Consider the following 26,729-nt stretch of genomic DNA (forward strand, 5'->3'; position numbering starts at 1 on the left):
CCAGTGCTCCTTATAGGTTTTAGCCAGAGGACTTTGGTTATAACGTGAAGACCTCAAATACCGATTGTGCCATAATAGGGCCCTAAAACTGGAGGTAAAACCTCAGAAAATCAACAGTGAAATGGCATGGGTGGGATGGGGGATAAAGAATAACTGACCGTTGAACAAGGAAGAGCCATGGGAACTCATTTGTTTCCGCTGTGGCTTGATGGTCAAAGTTCATTGTATGGTGCTTCATCCATGCACCAATTCGTAGCATCAAGAAACATTTTGGAATCCCAGAGGTAGTGCCGCCGCGTCCACTTTTGTTCTTAGTGTGATGATAGTAATTGCAGTACAGATCATATTACGCTCATAATTCCTGTGGGAAAGCATCAAGTTAAACTTTTGTCCTCTTGCTTGCAGTTTTCAAGGTGTCAATAACCAAGGGATGCTCGGACGCCAAGGAATATACCGGAGACACTGGATATGCCCTTTTGCCAAAGAAGCCAATTCACTGTTGTGATTCAGATCTGTGCAATGGGTCAGGAAGAACTAGCAGCCGCTCCAGAGGCAATGTTTGGAATGCCAGCCACGCGGAATTGCCATTGCTCGCTGCTCTGTCAATTTTCCTCTTATTGGCTTGAATAAGTCTATGGATTGGAAAAATAACATGGTCTGAACACCTTTTTTTCCTCTTACAAAAGGATGCTTGTAGTGACATTTTATATAGTACATGATGATTTCATTGAAAACACACTCTGAATTTGTTGATTTCTACAATATGTTCTTGATATTTCTGTCATTAGAGCTAAAGACCATGTTGGTGCAAAAGAAGCTTAGCACATCTTCACACTCAGGCATCATGAGATTCATCCATCTGGATGGGGATTAACTGTACTCTCATTTTACTGGAAATATTTCTGAGTGGGTTAATGATGGTATTGACATTCAAAATCACCATTATCGACTGAGATTAAGGAGTACACATTTTTGGTCTCTAATATATTCACATGTTCACATCGTATGAATTAATTATTATGATTGTCAACAGTAGAGGTTGACAACATACAGAAAATAAATGTGTGTTTGTTTTTGATGAAAATAACATCTCTGATTTGCTCTAGTGCAAATCTTGGAGAATCAGGCCGATTGATTCCCTCGCAGGAGAAGCCATTTGAAGTCGGAACTATGATTAAGTTGTAAAAGAAGAAAAGCTTAGAATAGATCCTGCTTTACGCAATACTGGCTTATTTCAGAATAAACTGTGCTTTGCAAATGAAGATGTAATTTCATAAGTAGAGAGAAAGAGAATACTTTTATTTCGGCCACAGGCATTAAACATGAAAAAATCTTTACTATAAATGATTTGGTACAATAACTTACAAAGCTTGTATGCATAGTATTCCGATTTCTATACTTGTGCATTATATATATACATTCATTATACAAAATCTAATAAATTAAATGAAACATTCATTTTAAAATCTAATATTCCTTCTTAGTGCTGCTTGGACAAATGCCCCAGAGATCATTAATACATTAAGGGGGTAATTCATAGAATTCAGCGCACAAGTGGCGCACGCGGCTGGCGCAGAGTGTGCGCGTGTGAATCCCTGCGCCAGCCGCGTGCGCTAAAATCCATTTCCGCGCACAGCGTATTCATGGATTCCAGCCACCAAAACCAGCCGTGGCGCACAGTGGCGCAGCGACCCTGCAGCACTGCCAGTTACGCCCCCAAGAACGCCTCTCGCGCAGGGAAAAGCCATCAATATACCCAATCCAGCGCAAAGGGCTGCGCTAACCCTGTACCAGCACGGCAAGCGGGCTACGTGTATCACTGGGGTGCGCGGGAAGTACCTCACGCGATTGGCCCCGTGCGAGCAGGGTATGCGTATTTCAGGGGTGCGCGGGAAGTACCACACGCGATTTCCGTAGGGTATGCGTATCTCAGGGGTGCGCGGGAATTTCCACAGGCGATTGGGACCGTGCGAGCAGGGTACGCGTATCTCAGGGGTGCGCAGGAAGTGCCACATGCGATTTCAGCAGGGTACGTGTATTTCAGGGGTGAGCAGGAATTTCCACACGCGATTGGGGGTACGCGTATCTCAGGGGTGCGCAGGAAGTGCCACACGCGATTTCAGCAGGGTACGTGTATTTCAGGGGTGCGCGGGAATTTCCACACGCGATTGGGCCCGTGCGAGCAGGGTACGCGTATCTCAGGGGTGCGCAGGAAGTGCCACACGCGATTTCAGCAGGGTACGTGTATTCCAGGGGTGCGCGGGAAGTTCCACACGCGATTCCATCAGGGTACGTGTATTACAGGGGTGCGCGGGGAGCACCACACATGAATTGCACGTGTGGGTCCTCCCAGGTGTTCCCTCTACACCCTCCACGGCCCCTGCAGGTGGCTCACACCACAGGGGCCTACCCTGCACATGTCCTGCAGGCACACCATCCACCATGGCCATGACCCTCAGCCAACCCACATGTCAACTTGCACTACTGCCCACCAACGCATGTCCCCCTGCAACCCCAGTCACCAGGGGCACCCTCCACCAGGCCCCACCCATGTCTCCCAGCACCCCCACCCCCCAGCAGTGCAGGGGCACCCACCACCAGGCCCCCATCCATGTCTCCCAAAACCCCCACCCCCCAGCCACCAGGGGCACCCACCACCAGGCCCCCACCCAGGTCTCCCACCACCCCCACCCCCCAGCAGTGCAGGGGCAGCCTCCACCAGGCCCCCGCCCATGTCCAACTCATGTCTCCCACCACCCCCACCCCCCAGCACTGTGGGGCACCTGCCAGCAGGCCCCCACCCATGTCCAACTCATGTTCCCCACCACCCCCACCCCCCAGCACTGTGGGGCACCTGCCAGCAGGCCCCCACCCATGTCCAACGCATGTTCCCCACCACCCCCACCCCCCAGCAGTGCAGGGGCAGCCTCCACCAGGCCCCCACCCATGTCTCACACCACCCCCACCCCCCACCCCCCAGCCACCAGGGGCAGCCTCCACCAGGCCCCCACCCATGTCTCCCACCACCCCCACCCCCCCAGTCACCAGGGGCAGCCTCCACCAGGCCCCCACCCATGTCTCCCGCCACCCCCACCCTCCAGCAGTGCAGGGGCAGCCTCCACCAGGCCCCCACCCATGTCTCACACCACCCCCACCGCCCAGCCACGAGGGGCAGCCTCCACCAGGCCCCCACCCATGTCTCCCACCACCCCCACCCCCCCAGTCACCAGGGGCAGCCTCCACCAGGCCCCCACCCATGTCCAACTCATGTTCCCCACCACCCCCACCCCCCAGCACTGTGGGGCACCTGCCAGCAGGCCCCCACCCATGTCCAACTCATGTTCCCCACCACCCCCACCCCCCAGCCACCAGGGGCAGCCTCCACCAGGCCCCCACCCATGTCTCCCACCACCCCCACCCCCCAGCACTGTGGGGCAGCCTCCACCAGGCCCCCACACATGTCTCCCACCACCCCCACCCCCTAGTCACCAGGGGCAGCCTCCACCAGGCCCCCACCCATGTCTCCCAGCACCCCCACCCCCCAGCCACCAGGGGCAGTCTCCACCAGGCCCCCACCCATGTCTCCCACCACCCCCACCCCCCAGCACTGTGGGGCACCTGCCAGCAGGCCCCCACCCATGTCCAACTCATGTTCCCCACCATCCCCACCCCCCAGCCACCAGGGGCAGCCTCCACCAGGCCCCCACCCATGTCTCCCACCACCCCCACCCCCCAGCAGTGCAGGGGCAGCCTCCACCAGGCCCCCACCCATGTCTCACACCACCCCACCCCCCAGCACTATGGGGCACCTGCCAGCAGGCCCCCACCCATGTCCAACTCATGTTCCCCACCACCCCCACCCACCAGCCACCAGGGGCAGCCTCCACCAGGCCCCCACCCATGTCTCCCAGCACCCCCACCCCCCAGCACTGTGGGGCACATGCCAGCAGGCCCCCACCCATGTCCAACTCATGTTCCCCACCACCCCACCCCCCAGCACTGTGGGGCACCTGCCAGCAGGCCCCCACCCATGTCCAACTCATGTTCCCCACCACCCCCACCCCCCAGCACTGTGGGGCACCTGCCAGCAGGCCCCCACCCATGTCTCCCAGCACCCCCACCCCCCAGCCACCAGGGGCAGCCTCCACCAGGCCCCCACCCATGTCTCCCAGCACCCCCACCCCCCAGCACTGTGGGGCACCTGCCAGCAGGCCCCCACCCATGTCCAACTCATGTTCCCCACCACCCCCACCCCCCAGCACTGTGGGGCACCTGCCAGCAGGCCCCCACCCATGTCCAACTCATGTTCCCCACCACCCCCACCCCCCAGCACTGTGGGGCACCTGCCAGCAGGCCCCCACCCATGTCTCCCAGCACCCCCACCCCCCAGCCACCAGGGGCAGCCTCCACCAGGCCCCCACCCATGTCTCCCACCACCCCCACCCCCCAGCACTGTGGGGCACCTGCCAGCAGGCCCCCACCCATGTCCAACTCATGTTCCCCACGACCCCCACCCCCCAGCACTGTGGGGCACCTGCCAGCAGGCCCCCACCCATGTCCAACTCATGTTCCCCACCACCCCCACCCCCCAGCACTGTGGGGCACCTGCCAGCAGGCCCCCACCCATGTCCAACTCATGTTCCCCACCACCCCCACCCCCCAGCCACCAGGGGCAGCCTCCGTCTGGCCCCCACCCATGTCTCCCACCACCCCCACCCCCCCAGTCACCAGGGGCAGCCTCCACCAGGCCCCCACCCATGTCTCCCACCACCCCCACCCCCCAGCAGTGCAGGGGCAGCCTCCACCAGGCCCCCACCCATGTCTCACACCACCCCCACCCCCCAGCCACCAGGGGCAGCCTCCACCAGGCCCCCACCCATGTCCAACTCATGTTCCCCACCACCCCCACCCCCAGCACTGTGGGGCACCTGCCAGCAGGCCCCCACCCATGTCCAACTCATGTTCCCCACCACCCCCACCCCCCAGCCACCAGGGGCAGCCTCCGCCTGGCCCCCACCCATGTCTAACACCACCCCCACCCTCCCAGTCACCAGGGGCAGCCTCCACCAGGCCCCCACCCATGTCTCCCACCACCCCCACCCCCCAGCAGTGCAGGGGCAGCCTCCACCAGGCCCCCACCCATGTCTCACACCACCCCCACCCCCACCCCCCAGCAGCCTCCACCAGGCCCCCACCCATGTCTCACACCACCCCCACCCCCCAGCACTGTGGGGCACCTGCCAGCAGGCCCCCACCCATGTCCAACTCATGTTCCCCACCACCCCCACCCCCCAGCACTGTGGGGCACCTGCCAGCAGGCCCCCACCCATGTCCAACTCATGTTCCCCACCAACCCCACCCCCCAGAACCGTGGGGCACCTGCCAGCAGGCCCCCACCCATGTGCAACTCATGTTCCCCAGCCAACATCTCATCACAATCTAGATCCCTGGTCCCTATGGTCAGCCTCCAAATGCAAAACACCCACCCGAGTATTGCATCCACCCACTCATAATTTGCAATTACATCACAGAACACCAATTGCAAGTTCCGAAACAAACACATTTCCCTCACATACACCCAATGGGTGTCAGTGAATCTCAAAACACATATCATGAAATGCATGAAACCAATGAGATACCACACATTGAAGTTCACCAAAAAAAATATGTATTAAAGGAAACATAAATAGAATAAAAAATGAAGAAACAGAAATGTGAATGTACAAAAATGAAAAGAAGCATATCCGTTAAAAAAAGCAAAACCAAAAATAAAATTCCAAAGTAATCTTGTCCAAAGTCAATGTCCACAAAACAAAATCCAATGGGAAATAAAAAAGAAAGCCATTGCTCCATGGTTAAAAAGTGAAAAAAAATACAATCCAACTGTGAACTATGTACATGGGAACAAGCCAGGGTCCATTATCCCAACAAAATAAAGCAAACCTATCTAACTACACTAACTAATAAAATAAACTATATACAAAAATGTGGCCAATGTCCGAAAGGTCCAATTAAAATAAAAACAAAAATTAAACCTAACACTACCTACATAACTATGTACAAGGGCAGCGGGCTAGTTTCACGGCTCACTTGTGGATGTCCCGGGCCAGGGCATCATCAAACTCCTCCTCAATGTCCCGGAGGCGGTCCTCCTCCATGGCCCCTCAGGTACAGTTGAAAGAAGCAATAGGTCTGTTGTGGATATTTTAAAGAAATTTGTGGCAGAAGCAGGTTCCAGCTGGGATTTGCGTTTACCATTGGTTTTGATGGCAATCAGGTCGACTCCTGCCAAAGCAACAGGTGTTAGCCCCCATGAGGTCTTAACAGGTAGGAAAATGGTGTTACCACAACACCTACTATACAGAACACATGAGCAAACCCTTGTGAGTGCATCCACAGTTCATGAATATATTGATGAACTGAGGAGACATTTGCAACATGCATTTGCTTTTGTGCAGAGAAATCTGGAAAGAGCTGCTGACAGTGCAAAGTCATATTATGATAAAAAGACATCAGTAAAGGAATACAGTGTAGGGGATCAGGTGTACAAGTTTCATTTTGGAAAAAGTAAACAGAAAAATTCTAAATTTCTAGCGGCCTGGCAGGGGCCATTTCGAATTATAGATAAGGTCTCTCCTGTAGTGTATAAAATTTTGAAAAATGAAGGTGAAACAGCAATAGAGCAGTTTGTCCATGTAAATCAAATTAAACCATGCCATCCCAGACATGAGATCAGGCAGCTTGAGCATGTAGAGACAGATAAAGTCCCTTGAACAAAAATGGAGAAAATAAATGGGTACAATCAGGAGGCAGTGACAAAGAAGTTAAAAAGTTGATTGTTATGATGGCACATAAACACTGTAATATATGTAAAAATATATAATATAAATAAATTAATAAATAATATAAATAAATAAATAAATAAATAAATAAATGCACATATAACGGAAGCTCGTGGTTGGTGTGCAGAGAGAAAGTGTATTAAATATTGAATGCTGTTTTATATATACTTGTTTTCTTTTAACTTGTATTTGATTTCAGAAAAAAAAACAAAAAAAAGTATAAACGAAATATTTTTACCAAGCATGTTTTATTTTTGGCAAAAGGTGGAAATTAGTATTGTGCTATGTACTTAATTTGTTTATTTTCTATTTTGATTTAGAAAATTAACATTATTTGGTCGGAGGTTCTGGGACCAGAGGCCACGGGAGACGATGGAGTCCTGGAGCCCGCGAGGACGGATTCCGGGAAAGCCCCAAAGAGGGGTGAAGACCAAGGCTACAAAGCGATCAGCATTGAAGATGATACCGATGACATGTTTAATGATGATGATATTTGGAGGGATCTTCAAGAATTCAGAAGCACAGGTTGTCATTGAACCTGGACCAGCATCTGGTATCGCGGTGGAAGAGGCACCAGGATTCATCATGAGTGATAGAAGGATGATTTTCCAAAATATATACATTCCGTTAAATCCTGAGATTTTGATTGAAAAACACTTGAACAATACCGGAATTAAGATTGAACAGACTAAAGAGTGGCTGGAAATAAGGAAAGAGGACACTAAGCAGTCAATAAGAGATATATTAATGCAATTGGAAAAAACATTCGTGAATTCAGCAGACATTAAGAAGAAGAGAGGAAAGAGAGGTGCGGTGATGCTCGCGATATCAATGGTAATGTCTATAATTGGAGCAATAATAGGTACCACAATATCAACAGCCAATTCTATTTCGGTAGGAACACTGAGTACTAAAGCACAACAACTGAGTATTGACCTAGAAATAATACAAAAGACATTAGATGGAATTAGAGGGGGACTGGATGAACAAGTAAGATTCATAAATGAAACTGCAATCATTCTAAATGAACAAGCGGATGTGATGCAACGGGCGACTAAAATAATACTTAAGCATGACAGAACTTTAAATGAAATATTGAACATAATGAGTCCTGTTGATAGACTATTAACGAATTATATGAGAGAAGTTCAAACTGCAGTTTCACAATTGATTCAAGGACATATTCCCTTGTATTTTGTTTCGCAGGATATCATTCGTCAAATGATAGAAAGATTGACCAGGAGGGAAATTGACCTTATACAGGTAAAAATTGCATTCGAAATGGGGAATGCAATGCCGTTATATGTGGACTTGGAAAGACTAGAGATCGGATTTTTGCTATGCATCCCATTTGTAGCCCCTGAACTTATTTATCAAACGAAGTGGGTACACAACGTGGGATTTTGGCAAGAGGACAAATTCATTAAGATTAAGACTCCAGAAGTGGTGGCATTTCAGTCATGGGAACCTGAAGTTTATTTAATACCAAACCTGGAAACATGTGTAACATTTAAAGAACAAAATTATATGTGTCCAGGTAAACCGTTTGTTCCTGATGCCACAGATGCTATTTGTGGATTGAAATCTGACCCAAATATATCAGAGGGATGTGAAGTGATTATTAGTAATATGGGGAGTGAAGAAATGGCACAGGCTAAGATGGTCAGAGGTAAATGGTTGGTCAGCACCTGTTTAAAGAACATGACGGTAGTACATTTAAACCATGGAACATACGTGGTTAAACAGGTAAAATATAATGTTTTTTATTTACAGGTTCCAAAGGATGCAATTGTGTCAATTGGGGGATTAACATTGTTTCATGTAACAAATGATGTTTGGGAAAGCCAAGTGGAAAATATCGATTTTTTTCAAAGGGATACTTTTCCAATAGATCCAGATGTGGAATATTTATTGAATCACAAAGAAAGACATGTTATGAAAATGAATTTGCGAAAAAACAATATTACAATTAGTAATCTGGGCATAATAGAAGTGGAAAGATTTAATTGGGGAACCTGGGGGGAACGCTCAATAGTGGGTTTGGCTATCCTGGTGCTAATCATGGGTGGATGGTTGATTGTGCTATCAGTAAAAATGAAAATGTTACTGATTTTACTGACTACGTCAGGAAGAGAAAGTTATCCCAATACACATGCATTTTAAAAGAAAAAGAAAGAACAAGTTGTTTTTAGGAATTGGCTTGGATTATAGCCAAGTTCTAAAAACAAAAGGAGGGTATATGTAAGGATATTTGGCGTGTTACAGTACAGAGTACAGCACTACTGCACAAGTAGCACATTTTTTTTGCAGCACCACCACAAGGGTGCGGTACATTGCTATATGGGTTACCAGATTAACAAGGAAAGACAGGCTATTCAGTCAAAAACGATTTTAACATATAAGATGCAAATCTATTTTTACAGTTAAAAGCACACGTGCTCATTTAAAAATGCACACTATTTTTCACCTGAAATGCCTATGGTGCGAGAGACACATTTGAAAATTAACAGCTAACCTATTAACCATTAACCTGACTAATAAAACCTTATTTAACATAACCCACTAATAAAATGTGTTCTCCACTGCAGAATTAGGCATACTTTGAAAACCATTGAAATGTGTGTGCAGATTTTTTTTTCTTCTCTTCTCTGCCTGATTCTCCGTGTTTTTGTGCACAGTAACTGCAGGAAGAAGGAAGTCAGATTTGCAACAATTGCAAATGTATAAGCGAAGCTATTGTTGAAGAGTAGGAGGATGAGAGATGATGGATTTCATTGGGACACGTCATACAGAGGGCTGAGAGGAAAGTTTTAGTGGGCAGTAACGGGGAAAAAGAGAAGAGACATTTTCTGCACTACTGGGGAGAAGACCTGGCTGTGGGGCTCCTGACTGAATGCAGATTCCTGTGTCCTGCTGCAGTCGAGATTGGGGAGAGCTGAAAGAAGGACCTTTCCACTGGCTGAGGCATTCCTATCTGCAAAAGCTGAGAATTCCAGGCAATGACCCCGGTTTGAGAAGGCAAGCGTTCCTTTTTGCTGGAGTTAATCCAAGGGAGCCACATTCACAAAGAGAACAGCCAAAGAGAACAACTAAAAAGATAAGGTAATGAGAAGTGTGGGAGCTGAGTGTGTACGGTAATATGCAGTCAGTGTAGGATTCCTGTGCGTGTCTTAATCAAGTGCTAATGTTGCAATTTGAGTTCTGTTCTCCGCCACTCTCTTTGCAGTGTGTCACAGACAATGCTTTGACTGTACCATTTTATTTCTGTAAAGAATGAGATCGTGTTTAAATACAACTTTTATAATACAGAAAAATATTTGAAAACAGACGGGTGATGTTTATTGTTTACCATTACAATGCTGATGATGTGGGGAGATTTTTAAACAGTGCAATGGTCATTTTAAGACAGATGTGTGCATGTCAGAATCAGTATGAATAATTGTGAGTGACTGTAGCATAGCTTGTTGGAGGTACATGAGCCAACGGGAAGAGAGACTCTCTGAACATAGCTCCCTACCGTATATAAGGTAGTGGAAATTACCACAAGACTACCACATATAGCTCTCTGTCGTAAATAAGTCAGTGAGTTCGCCCATGGTGGCACACCAACACTATCACTGGAAAATGTGGTATTCCTAGAATGCAGGTCTGAGGTCTCTCTAGTGATCACACGAAAAATCTAAGCAAAGATAAGGGATTCTGGACATTGGGGCCACAAATAAAACAAGGGAATTATGCTCACCAAAATACCACCAACCACGTATACCAAATATGCAGGTCTGGGTGCTGAAATAATGCATGTCCATTGTATTATTGTTGCACATGGCCAAATCTGAATACAAAGAGTGATTATTGCTAAGTTATTTTTCGGCGGTAATAAAATACCGTCAGGCCCCAAATCTCCACAAAATACCCTACAGGCTACAGGGCTCAATCTCATACATAACTATGGGTCACAACATTGGAGACTTGGAGAAGTTAGAGAGAAAGAGAACTTTAATGCATAAATTAGATATGTCTTGGGTATTTTTGTTCCCTTTCCACACAATAGCCAGTATCTCTGACCCGCTGTGAAAAAACAAACATGCAGAGAACATAACTGCTGCTGTGAAACAATGTTTAGTTGCGCCCTTCTCCCCCTCCCTTGTCTAGAGTTCCCAACCACACTTGCCTGACCCATTATGTTTGGTGTGTTGCAATAAAACAAAAGGCTCCCAAAATCATGAATCATCGTTTGCCAGTTGTTCATATAATGTTTTGTGTTTCTTTACATGTTCAGCCAGAGAATGCCATGCTTGCCATAAATTGAGCAACAGCACGGAGTGTGACCAGCAAGAGGTGTGTTCTGAAGATAAGAACTACTGTAAAGAAATTGTTGAAGTTACTGGGATTCCAAGAATACCTTTACGTGAGTATACTCTGGTGAGCCAGAAGAAGGGCTCGGACTATACTGGTTATAGTTATAGATGTTTATTAAAAATAAAAGTAAAAATGCCTAATCAACCAGCCCTATTGCTCTGAGGGAGGTTTCCAGCCTAGCAAAACTAAAACTAAGGGTGCCCGTCCAGTCCAAAGTGAAAGTCTTCTATCCGAATCCTAACCACAAACTGACCCTACCACTTTAGAAAACACCTAACTAAATGAAAAAGGGGAGGCTTGCACAATATCCTTGGCGTGGGCTTCTGCTCAGGCCAACTTGCAGTACACTTGCTCTAAGTGTCAAAGTTCCTTTAGTACACAATGTTATAGTATTCACAATCTTCAGATACAGTTTTTGGCAGAAATTACAATTATCTTCTGAATGGGTTTCACTTTCCGTTTGATAAAGACATTTATTTATTCTGGTACTTTTCGCAGGTTATATTTCAAATGTCCAAATTGCTTCAGGATTGCTTGACAAGACAGCTCCGACCTTCATGGTATTAGGACTCCCCAAAGTCCTGTGGTCCTCTGATAGATTTAATTTGATCACAATTACAATATTTAACAGCCTGGTCAACAATTCTAACCTTGACATACAATGTTCCTATCTCTTTCACTCTGTTTTAGTGAATCTATGTGCCCATTAGCTTCTCTCACTTTCTCGTACTTCTGGCAGGTATTCCAGCCTGGATATATAATGTTCATATCACTTTAGAAAACACCTAACTAAACTGTGCTTTAGTGGGGCCATGAACCCATTAGCTTCTCTTTGATTATCATACTTTTGGCATTTATTCCAGCCTTGACATACAGTGTTCATATCTCTTTCCCTCCACTTTAGTAGGGCTGTGTTCCCATCAGCTTATTTTTCCTTTCCGTGCCTTTGGCGCCTATTCCAGCCATGACATACAGTGTTCGTACCTCTTTCACTCTGTTTTAGGTGGCCATGAGCCGGTTTGACTCTCGCACGCTCTTGCACTCCTGGTGGCTATTCCAGCTGTGAAATGCAATGTCTCGTATGACTTTGGCATTCGCTGCTACAACCATAACTAGTAAAGATCTTTCTTCGACTCTGTTGGATGCAGGTAAAGGTGAACATCACCAGAAGGCCATGATCAAGGAATATGGACATAATACCTTTTGCTCAAATTATGTGTAATGAGAGAGCTGACTGCGAAGGGAGGAAAGACTCCTACGGAGGGAAGAGAGCAACCTCTACACAGAGATGTGCCTCTGTAGCAACAATGCCATGGAGGGGCAGACCCACGTTGAGCCGCAGAGCCAGTGGTGGCGTAAATGGAGAGAGACCCACTAACTGGAGACTGGATTATGGGTGCCTTGACTGAGCAAGAGGCTCCGTCTCTGGGATTGTTACTCAATTCGCATCCTCATTCAGTTAATCTACTTTTTCTGAAGAGGACAAAGGAGCAAAGCGTTTTGAAATTGAAACAGGATTATCCATCTTTGGATCACAAGAAACTGTCTAACTATCGACTAATTGTTGGCCTGTTATGGCCCTCTAAAATCTTGGAAACAAATGGTTACGGTCCAACTTCAAGGTTTTTGGGAGGCTCATGGTATCCTCAAACTTTTTTAAGACTGTCTGATCTTTAAGTGCCTTCATGGCCTGGGCCCTCAACACCTCTCAGCGAAAATGTCAGCCTATCAACCAGATCGTACCCTTCGGTCCACGAGTCACAATCTCATGACGATTCCCTCCCCTAAATGTATTCACCACGGAGATATATGTTTCTCCATCTTTGGCCCACAAGCCTGAAACTCTCTACCAGCTGATATTCATAAATCCAACTCCCTTTCACTATTTAGAAAACAATTTGAAATGTTTATTTTTCAATAATTAACCACTGACTCATGACCTCAGATTGTTTCTTCTTACATTAACATCTGCACCATATGCAATTTCTGACCAGTTCTTCGGATATGTGCAATAAAAATAAAAAATACAAATACAAATACAAATTCAATAATGGAGCGGTCAAGAGTCTTGAAATAAACCACACACTGTTACCAGAGGAGAGAGTGGGTTAAGGTTGGAACGCTGGAGGATAGAGATAATGAAGGAGCAATAAATCCATGTGTGAGCAATTTGGTAAAAGTGCCAAATTAGAAATTAGTAAATAGTCAGTCAAATAGGGTGTACTATTATTTACTTTATTACTCAAAGTCCACCTAAAGCGATTTCTGAGATGTTCTAACCACACTATGTCTCCTAGCCATATGACCAAATCTTGCATTAATCAATTATCCAACATTGATAGTGTTAATCTTATGTATGGAGTTATTTATTAAGGTCAAAGCCTTCTCAACTGGCACCAGTAACAACAACCAGCAGGCAAGCTTGAAAATGTAAATGTAAGCTTGATGAAGCTGTTCTTAAAGAGAGAGTAATTAACAGTAGGGATAGGAGTTTCATTAGTATTACCTTCCATGATGTTGCAGTTACAACTAATATTATTGGTAGATGGCCCCACATTAGCTAGGAAAGTAGTGTTCCCAGTGCTCCTTATAGGTTTTAGCCAGAGGACTTTGGTTATAACGTGAAGACCTCAAATACCGATTGTGCCATAATAGGGCCCTAAAACTGGAGGTAAAACCTCAAAAAATCAACGGTGAAATGGCATGGGTGGGATGGGGATAAAGAATAACTGACCGTTGAACAAGGAAGAGCCATGGGAACTCATTTGTTTCCGCTGTGGCTTGATGGTCAAAGTTCATTGTATGGTGCTTCATCCATGCACCAATTCGTAGCATCAAGAAACATTTTGGAATCCCAGAGGTAGTGCCGCCGCGTCCACTTTTGTTCTTAGTGTGATGATAGTAATTGCAGTACAGATCATATTACGCTCATAATTCCTCTGGGAAAGCATCAAGTTAAACTTTTGTCCTCTTGCTTGCAGTTTCCAAGGTGTCAATAACCAAGGGATGCTCGGACGCCAAGGAATGTACCGGAGACACTGGATATGCCCTTTTGCCAAAGAAGCCAATTCACTGTTGTGATTCAGATCTGTGCAATGGGTCAGGAAGAACTAGCAGCCGCACCAGAGGCAATGTTTGGAATGCCAGCCACGCGGAATTGCCATTGCTCGCTGCTCTGTCAATTTTCCTCTCATTGGCTTGAATAAGTCTATGGACTGGAAAAATAACATGGTCTGAACACCTTTTTTTCCTCTTACAAAAGGATGCTTGTAGTGACTTTTTATATAGTACATGATGATTTCATTGAAAACACACTCTGAATTTGTTGATTTCTACAATATGTTCTTGATATTTCTGTCATTAGAGCTAAAGACCATGTTGGTGCAAAAGAAGCTTAGCACATCTTCACGCTCAGGCATCATGAGATTCATCCATCTGGATGGTGATTAACTGTACTCTCATTTTACTGGAAATATTTCTGAGTGGGTTAATGATGGTATTGACATTCAAAATCACCATTATCGACTGAGATTAAGGAGTACACATTTTTGGTCTCTAATATATTCACATGTTCACATCGTATGAATTAATTATTATGATTGTCAACAGTAGAGGTTGACAACATACAGAAAATAAATGTGTGTTTGTTTTTGATGAAAATAACATCTCTGATTTGCTCTAGTGCAAATCTTGGAGAATCAGGCCGATTGATTCCCTCGCAGGAGAAGCCATTTGAAGTCGGAACTATGATTAAGTTGTAAAAGAAGAAAAGCTTAGAATAGATCCTGCTTTAAGCAATACTGGCTTATTTCAGAATAAACTGTGCTTTGCAAATGAAGATGTAATTTCATAAGTAGAGAGAAAGAGAATACTTTTATTTCGACCACAGGCATTAAACATGAAAAAATCTTTACTATAAATTATTTGGTACAATAACTTACAAAGCTTGTATGCATAGTATTCCGATTTCTATACTTGTGCATTATATATATACATTCATTATACAAAATCTAATAAATTAAATGAAACATTCATTTTAAAATCTAATATTCCTTCTTAGTGCTGCTTGGACAAATGCCCCAGAGATCATTACTACATTAAGGGGGTAATTCATAGAATTCAGCGCACAAGTGGCGCACGCGGCTGGCGCACAGTGTGCGCGTGCGAATCCCTGCGCCAGCCGCGTGCGCTAAAATCCATTTCCGCGCACAGCGTATTCATGGATTCCAGCCACCAAAACCAGCCGTGGCGCACAGTGGCGCAGCGACCCTGCAGCAGCGCCAGTTACGCCCCCAAGAATGCCTCTCGCGCAGGGAAAAGCCATCAATATACCCAATCCAGCGCAAAGGGCTGCGCTAACCCTGTACCAGCACGGCAAGCGGGCAACGTGTACCACTGGGGTGCGCGGGAAGTACCTCACGCGATTGGCCCCGTGCGAGCAGGGTACGCGTATTTCAGGGGTGCACGGGAAGTACCACACGCGATTTCCGTAGGGTACGCGTATCACAGGGGTGCGCGGGAATTTCCACACGCGATTGGGCCCGTGCGAGCAGGGTACGCGTATCTCAGGGGTGCGCAGGAAGTGCCACATGCGATTTCAGCAGGGTACGTGTATTTCAGGGGTGCGTGGGAATTTCCACACGCGATTGGGGGTACGCGTATCTCAGGGGTGCGCAGGAAGTGCCACACGCGATTTCCGCAGGGTACGCGTATCTCAGGGGTGCGCGGGAATTTCCACCCGCGATTGGGCCCGTGCGAGCAGGGTACGCGTATCTCAGGGGTGCGCAGGAAGTGCCACACGCGATTTCAGCAGGGTACGTGTATTCCAGGGGTGCGCGGGAAGTTCCACACGCGATTCCATCAGGGTACGTGTATTACAGGGGTGCGTGCGGAGCACCACACGTGAATTGCACATGTGGCTCCTCCCAGGTGTTCCCTCTACACCCTCCACGGCCCCTGCAGGTGGCTCACACCACAGGGGCCTACCCTGCACATGTCCTGCAGGCACACCATCCACCATGGCCATGACCCCCAGCCAACCCACATGTCAACTTGCACTACTGCCCACCAACGCATGTCCCCCTGCACCCCCAGTCACCAGGGGCACCCTCCACCAGGCCCAACCCATGTCTCCCAGCACCGCCACCCCCCAGCAGTGCAGGGGCACCCACCACCAGGCCCCCACCCATGTCTCCCAACCACCCTCACCCCCCAGCCACCAGGGGCACCCACCACCAGGCCCCCACCCATGTCTCCCACCACCCCCACCCCCCAGCAGTGCAGGGGCAGCCTCCACCAGGCCCCCACCCATGTCCAACTCATGTCTCCCACCACCCCCACCCCCCAGCACTGTGGGGCACCTGCCAGCAGGCCCCCACCCATGTCCAACTCATGTTCCCCACCACCCCCACCCCCCAGCACTGTGGGGCACCTGCCAGCAGGCCCCCACCCATGTCCAACGCATGTTCCCCACCACCCCACCCCCGAGCAGTGCAGGGGCAGCCTCCACCAGGCCCCCACCCATGTCTCACACCACCCCCACCCCCCAGCCACCAGGGGCAGCCTCCACCAGGCCCCCACCCATGTCTCCCACCACCCCTACCCCCCAGCCACCAGGGGCAGCCTCCACCAGGCCCCCACCCATGTCTCCCACCACCCCCACCCCCCAGCACTGTGGGGCACCTGCCAGCAGGCCCCCACCCATGTCCAACTCATGTTCCCCACCACCCCCACCCCCCAGCACTGTGGGGCACCTGCCAGCAGGCCCCCACCCATGTCCAACGCATGTTCCCCACCACCCCACCCCCGAGCAGTGCAGGGGCAGCCTCCACCAGGCCCCCACCCATGTCTCACACCACCCCCACCCCCCAGTCACCAGGGGCAGCCTCCACCAGGCCCCCACCCATGTCTCCCAGCACCCCCACCCCCCAGCCACCAGGGGCAGCCTCCACCAGGCCCCCACCCATGTCTCCCACCACCCCCACCCCCCAGCACTGTGGGGCACCTGCCAGCAGGCCCCCACCCATGTCCAACTCATGTTCCCCACCACCCCCACCCCCCAGCCACCAGAGGCAGCCTCCACCAGGCCCCCACCCATGTCTCCCACCACCCCCACCCCCCAGCAGTGCAGGGGCAGCCTCCACCAGGCCCCCACCCATGTCCAACTCATGTTCCCCACCACCCCCCAGCCACCAGGAGCAGCCTCCACCAGGCCCCCACCCATGTCTCCCACCATGGATTGTATTTTTAAAAAAACGCCGCCGTATTTCGCCGATTTCGGTAACTTTCGTTCAGTTTTGTTTTAGAATTTCCATTTATAAAACTATCAGTGTGTTTAAAAGACACTTTAAGTGCATTTTATTAACAGTGTGTTTGCTGCAGTGTGTTTGCTGGTCAGGACTGTTTTACATTTGCGCAGTTTGACTGCATTCTGCTTGTTCCCTACCAGCGCTACTTGGGTTGTGGAACTACACATCCCAGCAGCCTGGTAGTTTTAGGCTGCCTTATCAGTTTAAACGCGGCGCGAACGCGCCGGCGCGAAGGGGGCAAGCCGGTCTGTGCCGGTCCGTGGCCGGACGTACGGGCGTTCGGCGCAACCTCACGTTGGGACCTCTATCTCTCCTAGCGGACCTACGGGCTTGCAAAACTCACCTGGTGCCCTAGTACCTCGGTAAGTGGGGGCTTGTGACATGCATGTACCAGCTGTAGTCACACAGGGGAGTCGGGCGGAGGGGGAGGAGGCCAACAGTCATGAAAGGGTGGGGAACACGCCTGTAGACACCCTTAGGGACGGTACGGAGAAATGGACGTGCCTGAACATTGGTCTGCTTAATACACGCTCCCTAACCAAACATGCCATCAACATTAAAGACATGATATCCTGCCATAATTTCGACATTCTCTGCATAACAGAAACTTGGCTCAAAGACCCTGTAGGACCCACATGCGAGCAGGCCGTTCCAGCAGATTACACTATTTATTACGACAACAGAGTACGGGGCAGGGGAGGTGGAGTAGCAATTATTGCCAAGAACAGTCTCAAACTCTTCAAGGTATCTATAGGCTTTAGCGGGTGCGAAGCACTACATCTTAAACTAATTTTCTCCCCCAACAATTGTCTCAATCTTATAGCTATCTATAGACCTCCATCATTGGTCTCAGATTTTTCACTGGAACTCTGTTCCCACCTAAACTCCTTGAGATCGGTTAACGTGTCCACGATCGTCATGGGAGACTGGAACCTCTGGCGTGGTAACAAGAGAGACAAAGGGGCCATAGCACTGGAGAAAGCTTTGAATAATCTCGACTTTAAAGTCCTTAATAAAGATCCTACCACCCCCCAGGGAAACCAGCTGGACTGGCTGTGTGGTCACAATATCCTCTTACAAAACTGCAGCACTACTCCCTGCATATGGAGTGATCATCATTTGATATTAGCCAAACTTAAGTTGCCATGCTATACACACAAGCAAAATCCCCATATTAAGGCAGAAATCAGAAATTTCAAAAACTTAAATGAATTTCAGCTCAAGCCTTGCTTGGAGAAAATTTGGCGCTCTTTTCAGGATCAGGACGCTTGCACCGAACTATTAGAGAAATATAACAAACACTTAGTCGAGTTAGTAGAAACTGAGGCGCCTCTCACCACCAAACTAACCAGGGGGAATAGCAACAACCAAAAATGGTACACACCTGAGCTTCTTCTACTGAAGAAGGAAAAACGGATCCTGGAAAGAAAATGGATATCAGATAAATCGGTGGATAGTAAAGCAAGCTGGAAAAGGAAGGATAGGGAATATAAAGAGAAAATCAAGACAGTTAAGGCTAACTTCTTCAATACCGAAATTGAGCATGCTGATAACAACACAAGCAAACTCTTCAACATTTTGAAAAGCATAGAAAAACCTGTATCTCTCACTCCCCCTTTCACTCCATCTAAGGAGGACTGCAACATGGTACTTAGTGCCTTTCAAGCCAAAATAGAAAAGGCGAGGCAAAACATTATCAAAGCTAGATCCACCCACAATCAGGAGATCCGCCCCACTGAAGGGAATGCACCGGTCAGGGAACAACTCTTTAAATTTGACCCCATCTCAGAAGAACATATGCTAGAGGTATTGAACAACATGAAACCTACGACCTGCGCAGAAAATGTCCTGCCCCCCAGCATTATTCTACAACACAAGGTCTTATTTGCTCCCATCCTCCGGAGAATAGTGAACGCGTCTTTTCAGGAGGGTATGGTACCTAAAGATCTGAAGAGAGTTACCATCACTCCTCTCGTCAAAAAAGCGGGACTAGATCCCAAGGATCCCGCTAATCTTCGCCCCATCACCAATTCAAATTTTGTTCTCAAACTGTTGGACAGGCTAGCTACACAACAGCTCCAACACTATGTTGAAGAACAGGAGATTCTACACCAACAACAATCCGGCTTTAGAGCATCTCACAGCACCGAAACAGCTATGCTAGATCTGCAGAATCAGATGTTGACGATGCTGGACAATAACAAACTGGGGATGCTGATGCTTTTGGACCTCAGCGCAGCATTCGATCTAGTGGATCACAGTCTTCTTATCAAGGCGCTTAGGGAGAGCGTTGGTTGCTCGGAGGGAGCTATTGACTGGCTCTTATCCTTTCTTTCCAACCGCCAAGCGAGAGTTCACTGGGGTAATAGTTTCTCCGATTCTTGCGACATCTTATTCGGAGTGCCCCAGGGTGCTAGCCTATCCCCAATGCTCTTTAACATTTACATGCGCACTCTGTGCACCCTTCTGGTGAATGCCGGAGTGTCATTTACCAACTACGCAGATGATACCCAACTCATATTGGAGTTGGGGGGTAGGAACCACGCCACAGATAGTGAAACGCTTACCAAGGTTTATAAGCTAATTGACGACTGGATGCAGGCAAATTGGATGTGCCTGAACGACTCCAAAACAGAATTGATGTTGTTTGGCTCCAGTCGTCAGTTGGAGAAACTGGGAGCAGAGTACAGCTCTTTTCAAATTAAAAATGCCACTATCCAAGTGGTCCCAAAGGTGAAGACCCTAGGCATGATGGTCGATTCAGTTGTCGACTCTCACGCCCAAACTAACTTCCTCCAAAAAAATTCAGCTTATTATCTTAGGCTCATGAAGGCAATCAAACCATTGCTTAATGAAGCAAACAGGGCAACGATAGCCAGAGCCATCATTCTCTCACGGCTAGACTACGGGAACGCCCTGCTGCTGGGGGCCACTTCCAAGGATCTATCTAGTTGTCAGGTGATCCAGAACAATGCGGTCAGAATAGTAAAAAATCTGAAAAGGAAAGACCATGTTACTGAAGAGAGGCTAGCGCTGCATTGGCTCAGGGTAGAGGAGCGCATTAAGTTCAAAGCCCTCTGCTTGGTTCATAAATGCCTGTATGGCTCAGCGCCTTCCTATTTGAGAACACACTTAAGGCCCTACAACCCCACCAGAAACCTTCGCTCGGGTGGAAAATGTCTTCTGCTTGTGCCCAAGTTTAAGCTAAAAACAGGGTTGGGTAGATCCTTTCTCGTGCTGGCTCCCAAACTGTGGAACAGCGTCCCTGAATCACTTAGGTCCGAAGCCAGTCTCCCAGTCTTCAGGAAGAGGCTGAAGACATACCTCTTTAGATAAGAATCCGTGGGCGCAGGTCCTAGTTAGAGTTCGTGTCGCTTATTAGCTAGCTGTACCGTTTGTTCGTCCCATACGTGTTGTCTGTTTTTGGTCTTGCAGGAGCAGTGTTTTATGTACAAGCGCCCTGATGCCTGTGGGCTATCGGCGCTATATAAAAACTAAATACATACATACATACATACCACCCCCACCCCCAGCAGTGCAGGAGCAGCCTCTACCAGGCCCCCACCCATGTCTCCCACCACCCCCAGCCACCAGGGGCACCCACCACTAGGCCCCCACCCATGACTCCCACCACCCCCACCCCCTAGCAGTGCAGGGGCAGCCTCCACCAGGCCCCCACCCATGTCTCCCACCACCCCCAGTCACCAGGGGCAGCCTCCACCAGGCCCCCACCCATGCTCCCACCACCCCCACCCCCCAGCCACTAGGGGCAGCCTCCACCAGGCCCCCACCCATGTCTCCCACCACCCCCACCCCCCAGACACCAGGGGCAGCCTCCACCAGGCCCCCACCCATGTCTCCCATCACCCCCACCACCCAGTCACCAGGGTCAGCCTCCACCAGGCCCCCACCCATGTCTCCCACCACCCCCACCCCCCAGCAGTGCAGGGGCAGCCTCCACCAGGCCCCCACCCATGTCTCCCAGCACCCCCACCCCCCAGACACCAGGGGCAGCCTCCACCAGGCCCCCACCCATGTCTCCCAGCACCCCCACCCCCCAGCACTGTGGGGCACCTGCCAGCAGGCCCCCACCCATGTCCAACTCATGTTCCCCACCACCCCCACCCCCCAGCACTGTGGGGCACCTGCCAGCAGGCCCCCACCCATGTCCAACTCATGTTCCCCACCACCCCCACCCCTCAGCACTGTGGGGCACCTGCCAGCAGGCCCCCACCCATGTCATACTCATGTTCATTTGCAGACGGCGTTGAAGGCTAAGGCTAAATGGCGCTGCCTCTTCACTTTTCAAATACATGTATTGCTGGATCATCTTAAACTGCATGGGGCGCCCTTCAGGTGAGATATTAGTACTTTTGCCTCAGTTATAGACACTCCACTTTGAATTTAGGTTTTTCATTTACCTGACCTAGTGCATTCTGGTCTTGTTTCTTGTTTCAGGTTATGTTTTAGTCCTGAATTGTTTCGTGTGACTGGCCACACTACACTGCATAGATTGTTGCAGTAGTAAGGTTTTCATCAGGTTAGTCCACTATTAGTCTTTTTTAGACACAGATATTGCCAGTGATATTTAGATATATATTATTATATATACACATTCTTGTTGTCGATTCACCATGGTCCTGAAGGTTCCCTCTCATCTTGCACGGTTCTCTTTTGGGAGTCACTTACCCTTTTGCTCTGGTTTACACAGCTGTTGTAGCGGGGGCCGTATATGCTTATTTTCACTATGGTATACACGGTTCCTAAATTGTTTTTAACAATTCAGGCTGCTAGCTAGCAGTCCTGTTTCTCCTTTTTAATTGTATGTTATAGGCAGTCGGCAAAGACTTTTTCATGTAGTAGCTTATAGTCGCTTTTGCGTACTTGTTTTGCAGAATGGTAACATCCACCTCCTGAGGAAGACGTTCAGTTAACCACTACTACACGTCGAAACCGGTCGAGAGAAAAATTCTACAGGGATGTGATCTTTGCGTCTGTTTTTTCTATCCACCCTGACAATAGATTGTTTGTGAATTATTTCTATTGTTTGTAAACACCGCAATAATGTGTGTTATTATGGGGACTAGTTATGAATTCCTCTTCCCCATTGGTTTTTAGCATGTTTTTTGGTGTTTTGTAGTACTTTGGATGTGTGCCACGGTATGATGAGTTGTGTGTGTATGAATGAACTTGGTATGTTGAGTATGAGTGATGTAGTTTTAGCCGATTTTCGGCATATTGTTGCTGCTGTTTTGTTATGTTAAAATGATTAGTGTACAATAACTTTGTGTGATTTATTCACCAGTTTTCAATTTTTGTATCATCTTTAATAAATTTGGATACATTTTTTCTAAATATACTTTGCTCTGGACATATCTTTTCTGTTTCTTGATGTTATTATAATACTCTGGTCCGGAGGCTAGAGTTACCCTGCTCTTTTCAGTGTTTGCATACTCATGTTCCCCACCACCCCCACCCCCCAGCCACCAGGGGCAGCCTCCGCCTGGCCCCCACCCATGTCTCCCACCACCCCCACCCCCCGAGTCACCAGGGGCAGCCTCCACCAGGCCCCCACCCATGTCTCCCACCACAACCATCACCCCCCAGCAGTGCAGGGGCAGCCTCCACCAGGCCCCCACCCATGTCTCACACCACCCCCACCCCCCAGCCACCAGGGGCAGCCTCCACCAGGCCCCCACCCATGTCTCACACCACCCCCACCCCCCAGCACTGTGGGGCACCTGCCAGCAGGCCCCCACCCATGTCCAAAGCATTTTCCCCACCACCCCCACCCCCCAGCAGTGCAGGGGCAGCCTCCACCAGGCCCCCACCCATGTCTCACACCACCCCCACCCCCCAGCACTGTGGGGCACCTGCCAGCAGGCCCCCACCCATGTCCAACTCATGTTCCCCACCACCCCCACCCCCCAGCACCGTGGGGCACCTGCCAGCAGGCCCCCACCCATGTGCAACTCATGTTCCCCAGCCAACATGTCATCACAATCTAGATCCCTGATCCCTATGGTCAGCCTCCAAATGCAAAACACCCACCCGAGTATTGCATCCACCCACTCATAATTTGCAATTACATCACAGAACACCAATTGCAAGTTCCGAAACAAACACATTTCCCTCACATACACCCAATGGGTGTCAGTGAATCTCAAAACACATATCATGAAATGCATGAAACCAATGAGATACCACACATTGAAGTTCACCAAAAAAAATATGTATTAAAGGAAACATAAATAGAATAAAAAATGAAGAAACAGAAATGTGAATGTACAAAAATGAAAAGAAGCATGTCCGTTAAAAAAAGCAAAACCAAAAATAAAATTCCAAAGTAATGTTGTCCAAAGTCAATGTCCACAAAACAAAATCCAATGGGAAATAAAAAAGAAAGCCAATGCTCCATGGTTAAAAAGTGAAAAAAAAATACAATCCAACTGTGAACTATGTACATGGGAACAAGCCAGGGTCCATTATCCCAACAAAATAAAGGAAACCTATCAATCTACACTAACTAATAAAATAAACTATATACAAAAATGTGGCCAATGTCCGAAAGGTCCAAATAAAATAAAAACAAAAATGAAACCTAACACTACCTACATAACTATGTACAAGGGCAGCGGGCTAGTTTCACGGCTCGCTTGTGGATGTCCCTGGCCAGGGCATCATCGAACTCCTCTTCAATGTCCCGGAGGCGGTCCTCCTCCATGGCCCCGAGGGTCCGCAGGGCCGTCGACGTCTCCACCTCCAAACCCCTGCGGATTGCCTCGAGGCACTCGGCCCGCCTCAGGGCCCTCCGCATGGAGTTCTCCGCCCTGACCATTGTGAGCCGTGCCTCTTCCGCCCGCTGCCGCTCCGCATCTATGGCGTGGCCCAACCGCTGCCACACGGAAGACACTCTCTGTCCTGGGTCCTCCTGCCCTCCGGCCGATGCCTGCCCCTCCGATGTTGAAGGCCCCGAGCCTTCATGGCTCCCACCACGTTGCTGCTGCTGCTGTGCCTCTGCCCGTGCACTGCCTCCTGCTGCCTGCACATCCTCCGCCGGCTGGGGTGCAGTCGTTGATGTGGCCACCCCTGCTGGACGTCCGACTCCCGACTGTGGCAGGGATGCCTCCTCCACCAGCCTGGCCGCACCGTCAGAGGCAGCTCCACAGGGCACCCAGGTGACTGATGGGTGGGAAGATGGCACAGAGGACGACTGGCGCGTAGGGGGTCCAGTTGAGGAGCGGGTCGGAGCAAGCCCCATCAGACGGAGGAATCGGCCTGGGTGACCTGTCCCAGCAGGCTGACGTGGTCAACGAGCCATTCGAGATGACTTGCAGTCTCTTCATGAAAAGACTGCAGGTCACCTCGCATGGCCCGTTGACGCAACGCCACACCAGCCAGGACAGGCTCAACCCGGACCTGGATAGCCACGTCCGCAGGCAGAGGAAGGCCAGTTGACGTGAGCTCATCCCATGCCTGAAAACGGGTCTGGACGTAGGCATCCCTGCTGGTGCAAGATGATGCAGGGACAGGATCAGGGACAGGATTGCACATAGGCACCTCCGCGGCGGCCTGTGCTGCCTCCTGTCCCTGGTCCTGCACTGCACCACTAGCACCAGTGGGATCCCCACCTCCAGACCCCGTCTCTGGTGCTTGCACGGCCTCCTCCTCCACCAAACCCCCCACCAACCTGGATGACTCCGTGCCATCTTCCCCTGTTGGGCCCTGTGGGGTCTCAGCTGCCCCTTCTGCTGCCGAGGAGTCCAACTCCAACCTCCGCCTCTTGGACCTCCCCCCGGCAGCTGCGGCCTGGGACGAGGCACCGGACTCCTCACTCCCCGACGAGATGACAACATGGGAGGGGAGCCGGGCCTTGCGTCTCCGGCTGGCGGTGGGATCCCCGCCGCTGTGCTCCACAGCACCTTCTCCGCCCTCTTCATCAGTTGACGCTGCAGACAAGGAGAAACAAAACACAGGCATCAGGGCACTGTACAATGGACACATACACACATGACAGTTGTACATGAGTGGCATTGGCAAACCTCAGACATGTCATCACAATCCCCAACACACATGTCATTACAACTCGCACACATGAGCCATACCACAGCCATATCGCAACTGCCACCACCATCCATACACATACAACAGCATGAGCAGCCAAAGGTGAGCCAGACATCACATGCAACACAGGAAGTGCCCCACACATGTACACACACCACCACACTTGCATGCATGTGTACACCTCTGCCAAGTGTCGCACTGTTCAGACGGGCATCCATGTCACATCTGCCAATCAGGCTTCCACATACCGCTGTCACATGCATCCATGTTGCATCACTGTTGCACCTTTGTCAAATACACACACATGCACATGTACACAGTGCTGATACATGCAGCTGAAAACAACATACATGTGTGACATCACGGACATGTCTACTTACATACACATTCATCCAAACATGTGTGCCCACACAACTGCATTTGGCATGCAAGCCTACACACACAAGCACCATCCATGTCTCACACATTACAGCCCTCGCATGTGTCAGCCCCATGGCCCTGTACACCCCCACCCATACTCGACCCCATACAAACAGATGTGCAACCTGCACACTACTGTATAATCACCACACGCACTGCTCACAATCAGGATGCATGTACACTCACCGCTCGACTCCAGACGGGTCTGCTTCTCAAGGACCTGGATGTGGAGCGCTGGGGATATGCGTTCCAGGACCCTCATCTGTTCTTCCGACAAGTGGCCCCGGTGCCCCTTGGCATCCGCTGCCTTCAAGAGGCGCCGGGCCTTGTTCAGGGTCCTGGACCTGAAGTCCTCCCAGCGCTTCTTGACATGTTGTAAGTCGCGGACTGCCACCCCCTCCGCGTTGATGGCAGTCACGATGTCAGTCCAGATCCGAGTCCATCCTTCCTTGTCGGCGCGGGAACTTCCGAAGAGAGCATCATACTGCCCCAGGACTTGCTCCACCAGGACACCAACTTCGGTGGCACTGAAGCTGGTGCCCCTCTGCCTCTCTAGCCGGGGGTTGTCAGTGGTCCCAGATGGTGTTTGCCCCGACATGACAACCCCAGAGGCAGGAGTGGGTGGGCAACTGGGTCCTGGGGCTGGGCTGTGGAGCGATGGAATCCCAGACGGGAGTCTTCGGTTCCAGCAGGGGTGATCACAGCAACAGCACCCCTGGCTGATGTGCAGGCAGCA

At 49.7% G+C, this 26,729-nt stretch overlaps 1 long non-coding RNA gene across 1 annotated transcript; it reads left to right on the forward strand.

The window, feature by feature from the left end:
• Positions 1-21,794: 21,794 nt before the first annotated feature.
• On the forward strand, positions 21,795-22,868 carry LOC138489593 (uncharacterized). Its single transcript, XR_011274825.1, has 3 exons — positions 21,795-21,865; positions 21,968-22,049; positions 22,405-22,868. It is a non-coding gene; the product is annotated as an uncharacterized lncRNA (long non-coding RNA).
• The last annotated feature ends 3,861 nt before the right edge of the window (positions 22,869-26,729 follow it).

The sequence above is a fragment of the Ambystoma mexicanum genome, chromosome 9, assembly GCF_040938575.1.
Source record: "Ambystoma mexicanum isolate Mex_15411 chromosome 9, UKY_AmexF1_1, whole genome shotgun sequence".
Lineage (NCBI taxonomy): Eukaryota > Metazoa > Chordata > Amphibia > Caudata > Ambystomatidae > Ambystoma > Ambystoma mexicanum.